Source organism: Dipodomys ordii, unplaced genomic scaffold (assembly GCF_000151885.1).
Source record: "Dipodomys ordii isolate 6190 unplaced genomic scaffold, Dord_2.0 Scaffold131, whole genome shotgun sequence".
Taxonomy (NCBI): Eukaryota; Metazoa; Chordata; class Mammalia; order Rodentia; family Heteromyidae; genus Dipodomys; species Dipodomys ordii.
In genome coordinates, this window is record NW_012267347.1 from 3,775,448 (window position 1) to 3,781,229 (window position 5,782).

A 5,782-nucleotide genomic window follows, 5' to 3' on the forward strand; every position below is an offset into this window, starting at 1 on the left:
CCCCTCAGTAGATGAATGGATCAAGAAAATGTGGTATATATACACAATGGAATTCTATGCCTCCATCAGAAAGAATGACATTGCCCCATTGGTTAGGAAATGGAAAGACTTGGAAAAAATTATATTAAATGAAGTAAGCCAGGCCCAAAGAAACATAGGTCCCATGGTTTCTCTTATTTGCAATAAATAGTACATGTCTGAGTCAAGCAGAAAAGGTCAGATAAGTTGATGTTAAGGAAATGAACCCTAAGATATGTATTCAATTTTTTTTCTTTCACGTGATTGTTTCTAACACATTTATAAGGTTATTTCTTTGTTGTTTTGTATGTCCCTCCCCCACAGTATAACCTCTGCTTTCACTGTATTTGATGTCGGTATAATTTGTGGAGGGGAAGAGAAAAAACAAATCATTTAAATAGGGATACATTGCAACAATGAGATGTATAAGTCATTATGTCAAAAATGAACTTTACAACTTTGGTGGAGAGGGGAGAGGACTAGGGGGACGAGGGGAGGATGGGAAGGAATGGGAAGGGGAAACAAAGGAGGAAGCAACAATGCTTGATAAGAAATGTACTCATTATCTTGCCCATGTAATTGTAACCCCTCTGTACAGTATTTTCAAAATTTTTAAAAAAGAAAAAATGAAAAAAAAAACCATGCATGAGGATTCTATTGCCTTTCACCTTGCTCCAGACCTCTCTTTCCCTCCCGTCGTTTCCCAGATTCTGATAAATAGCACCTCCCAGCTGCTACACCATTCAGGAGTTACCCAAATGGTTCTCAACCCTGTTACAAAAATCATTTGATTTCTCCCAAGTCTCTTGGCCTCCCAACTAGGAGATTTTTTTCATTAAATTATCATTTTTATTTTCAAGGTGATGTACATGAGTAAGATAGCGATTACATTTCTCTCTTTTTTTTTTTTTTTTGGTAAGTCGTGAGGCTTGAAATCTGGGCTTGGGCACTGTCCCTGCACTCTTCAGCTCAAAGCGAGCACTCTACCACTTGAGCCACAGCACCACTTCTGATTTTTTTTTCTACTGGTTTATTGGAGATAAGAGTCTCACAGATTTTTCTGCCCAGACTGGCTTTGAACCGTGATCATCAGATCTTAGCCTCCTGAGTAGCTAGGATTATAGGCATGAGCTACCAGCGCTCCGCAGGATTAGATTTCTTATCTAATTTATTACCCCTTCCCTCATTTTTCTCCTTTGTTCCCTTCCATCCCCAATCTGCCCCCCAAGTTGTACAGATCATTTCTAGCATATTGTCTTGTGAGTATCACTGTTGAATGGGTTCTCCTTTGTCCTTTTTCTCACCATTTGTTGTTTCACTAGGAGATTTTTGAGGAGCTGAACTGAAGGAGAGGAAGCCAAGCATATCCCAGGCAGCCTCTTCCCTCCCCACACCATGCCCAGTAGAGGAGTTGAGGTCCATGGTTGCCTCTTAGCTGTATCTGGCCCACAACCATACCCCCTCTCTCCTTATGGTCAGTAGGACACAAGTATGCCTGGGTCTTGGGTTCCAAGTTCTAGCTCAGACCTGAAAAGGCTATTAACAGAGCAGCCTGACTCAATCTTGTATTTGTCCCATCCTCCTACCCAGTGTTATACAGAGAAGCCACATTTTAAGAGGTCAAATTGGGAGGCTTTATTAAAATGCTGGCATCTGCAAGCCAACTTGTGTCCCAAAACAACTTGCAGCCTCAAATGTAGCTAGCACAAAGCTTATCTAGGCCAAAACTACATATGGAGTGAGGAATTAAACCTAACAAAAGGGTTTTACAGGGCTGGAAAGGCAGATCAGTGGAAGAGTGCTTGCCTTCCATGCATGAGGCCCTGAGTTCGATTCCTCAGCACCACATAAGCAGAAAAAGCCAGAAGTGGTGCTGTAGCCTTGAGCTAAAGAGCTGAGGGACAGCACCCAGGCCCAGAGTTTAGGCCCAACGACTAACAAAAAAAAGTGTTTTATATAAGGACATGAAGAAGAATTAGGGGTTTAGGGCAGGGTGCCAAGATGGTGGTGAGGACAAGATGGCATTGCTTAGACCCAGTATCCATATTTCATTAGTACAGCAAGCACAGTCTTCCACAGACAGTCTGTTTTCACAAGGTCTTTACATCTTAGTAATAGCATCCTATCCATCTGCCCAACCATGTTATTCTTTAAACCAGAAGAGCCAGGCACTGGTGGTTCATGCCTGTAATCCTAGGTATTCAGGAGGCTGAGATCTGAGGATTGTGGTTTGAAGCCAGCTCAAGAAGAAATTCCATGAAACTCTCATCTCCAATTAATCACAGAAAAAGCCAAAAGTAGTGCTGTGGCTCAAGTGGTAGAGCGCTAGCCTTAAGCAAAAATAAGCCCAAAGATAGAGTGTCCATGCCCAGAGTTCAAGCACCATGACTAGAAAAAACAAAAACCAAACCAAAAACAAAAAACGAAATAGAAGAACCTGTCATTGACAGGGAGAATGCTTTCACCCATCTCCTGCCCAACCTTACATCCATACTGTGAATAGCAATCACATACCACACACGTGAATCACAGGCCCCTTTCTTATGGACCCCCTGGAAACTGTGTTGCATTTCCACCATAAAAAGTGGAAGCCCCACTACCTACATTTCCTGAGTGGTCTTTGGCTCAATGGTTTTCAACATCTCTCTGTCCAACAGAGGAGGACAGATATTAACATTGGCCTATTCCAGATACTGAGACCATCAACATATTGCCTCCAGTAAAGAGCGTGGAATGTAGCTCAGTGGTAGATTGCTTGCCTAGCATGCATGAGGCCTGAGTTTGATTCCCCAGTACCACATACACAGAAAAAGCTGCAAGTGGCACTGCAGTTTAAGTGTTAGCCTTGAGCAAAAGAAGCTTAGGAACAATGCCTAGGCGCTGAGATCAAGCCTCAGGACTGGCCAAAAAAAAAAAAGAATTTGGCTCTTCTGATCCCCACCTGCAGCAGCATTGGGAATGACTAATGGGGCACAGATGGGAGAGGGTACCCCAGCCAGAGCTGTTCAACAGCTGGTGAGGGATCCCTAGGGACCTCAGAAGGCTACATTCATTCTCCATCCTGCTTTGCTCCCCTTCCCTTGAGCAACTCTTCCCTGCTGACTCTTCCAGGCTCAATTATAATAACCCCAGACATGCTTGGGCTCAAGATCTCACAGTACTCCTAGCTTGCTGATGGCCACATGTAGTATCCACAAGTGCATGGTTCTAATGCTTTTCCCTAAGGTGGCCAGGTGAGCCAAAGAGGTCCTCTCTCAGGTTGGAGCAAATGCAAGGTCAACACCTAAGAGCAGATGCCCTCCCCCCAGTTCCCACCCTGCCTATGGAGACTCTAGGAACAGGAACAAGGTTGGAGTTTTCAGCTAAATTAGTAATATCTATCTGGGCAGGTTTTTACTCAGCAAATATTTACCAATCAAAGGCCCTTGTCTCCATACTGATCAAGGCTATCTGGCCCTGGTCACCACCTGTCACAGTCTCATTTCACTGAGGCAACTTGGCAACAGCACAACATGACCCAGCATCTTCTCCTATGAAGGGTAACCCAGTACCTCTCCCTCTTCTGAGAACCTAGGTATGATGTGGTCACAAACTGAGGGGCAAAGACAAAGTCCAATATTGGCCATCTTGCTTTCCAAACCTGTGAGTTGACAAGTGTGTTAATAGGCTTGACTTGTCAATTTCAGATATTTTCCACCAATAAAAAAGGTAGATAAAATAATTAATTCCCTTAGTACATCGTCTTTAGAATAACAAAAAAAAATTGGTCAGGCACCAGTGGCTCAAGCCTGTAATCTTAGCTACTTAGGAGGCTGAGATCTGAGGATCACAGTTCAAAGCCAGCCTAGGCAGGAAAGTCCATGAGACTCTTTTCTCCAATAAACCACCAGAAAACCAGAAGTGGCCATGTGGCTCAAAGTGGTAGAGTGCTGGCCTTAAGCACAAAAGGTCAATGACAGTGCCCAGGCCCTGAGTTCAAGGACAGATGGAAGGAAAGGGAGGGGAAGGGAGGAGAAGGAAGGAGAAGGGAGGGGAAAGAAAGGGAGGGGAGGGGAGGGAAAAAGAGAGAGGAAAGGGGAGGGAAGTGGAAGAAGGGGAAAGCAGCTAGCAATGCATCACCCATCACTTTTAGCCTTATTTCTCCCAGGGAGGTTATTGACCATGGTCATGCAATGTTGTCACCTAATGGCTACCACCAGAATTTCCCAAAGACAAATTTCCCAGGACACAAGGAAACTACTTAGGAGAGTAAGAGTGCTGGGATTCTGGGAAGAATCAAGACCAGTGCTGAGAGCCCATTCAATATCATCAAAAGAGACTGAGTGCTGGCATCTGAAAATAAGGTTCATGTCCCAGCTGTCAACTATCAATCTTTGGCAAGTTATGTCTCTAAATGTCAGTTTCTCATCTATTACAATGAGGATAACATTTCCCTCTCACTTAAAAAACAAAATGAAATGTCTGTGTTATCTTCTCTCTCTGAACACTCACCCAGTTGCTCTTACCCTTTCCAGATCCTACAAAATGTCACTTTTTTTTTTGGTAGGTCATAAGGCTTGAACTCTGGTCCTCACTCTTGAGCATTTCAGCTTAATGTGAGCACTCTAACCCTTGAGCCACAATGCCACTTCTGGTTTCTGGGTGGTTGATTGGAGATAGGAGTCTCCTGGACTTTCCTGCTCAGGCTGGCTTTGAACAGAGATCTTCAGATCTCAAGCCTCCTGAGTAGCTAGGATTACAGGCATGAGCCACTAGTGGCCAGCAAAATGTCACCTTTTTGACTTCTGAGCCCTGCAGTTCATTCCCACATAGAAATGCAGTTTATGATGACTGATCAGTTATGTCAAGACTCTTTATCTCTCAGAGCGATATTCTCCAAGTCCACAGTCATATTCCAGTGCTTCAGGTCTAAAGCTTTAATTTTTTTGGGGGGGAGGGTTCTGCATACATAATATTTCAGAGTATGTTTGTTTTTGTTTTGTTTTGTTTTTTCAGGTAAGGGGTAGGTTTATTCATCATTCTGGCTGGCACCAGGCTATCTTGGTCCTCCATGTGATGGGGAAAGGCCTGGGAAAGAGAGAGAGCTAGGAAAGAGGGAGAAAAGAGCTAGAAAAGGAAAGGTGGGAAAGAGAGAACTAGGAAAGAGAAGGGAGCTGGAAAAGAGAAGAGAAGGAAAGAGCTGAGAAATCTAGAAAAGAGCAGAGAGAGCAGAGAGAGGGCATCTGGGCCTGGGCTAGGCCTTATTAGGGTCTGGGCGGAGAAAGGTGTGGCCACATCAAATTCAGATGTGACCTCAGCAGATGCAGATGTGACCTCTTCCAGGTGTCCCAGTTGCCTAGGTAACGCAGGTACTGGGTGGAGACTTTGCTGGGAGGAGGGTGGAGTCTGCTAGCTATCCAGGAGCGGACCTTACATTCCAGCCTTTTAATGATCATGAAATAGGGTGGGGATTCTCTCTAGCTACTTCCTGCTGACATGAGGTGTTGACAATAGGGGTAAAAGGCTGGAATTTGGTCCCCTCCCAGAGAAGGCAGTGAGCAGCAGCTGTCCCTTGGTGGCATGAGTCCTTAGATGAAGTCTGGTGAAGTCTCATTAGCATTGAGGGGCTGGGAAAAAAAATACTAGAGAGCAAATAAATGGCAAGAGGAAGGACTTGGGGCTGAAAATGTTGGTAGAAATGTCCCTAGCTACTTCTGACATCTGGCAACTAGGTAGAGAAGTCAGGTGACAAAGGCAAGAATATAAATTCCTGTTCAGTTAATAG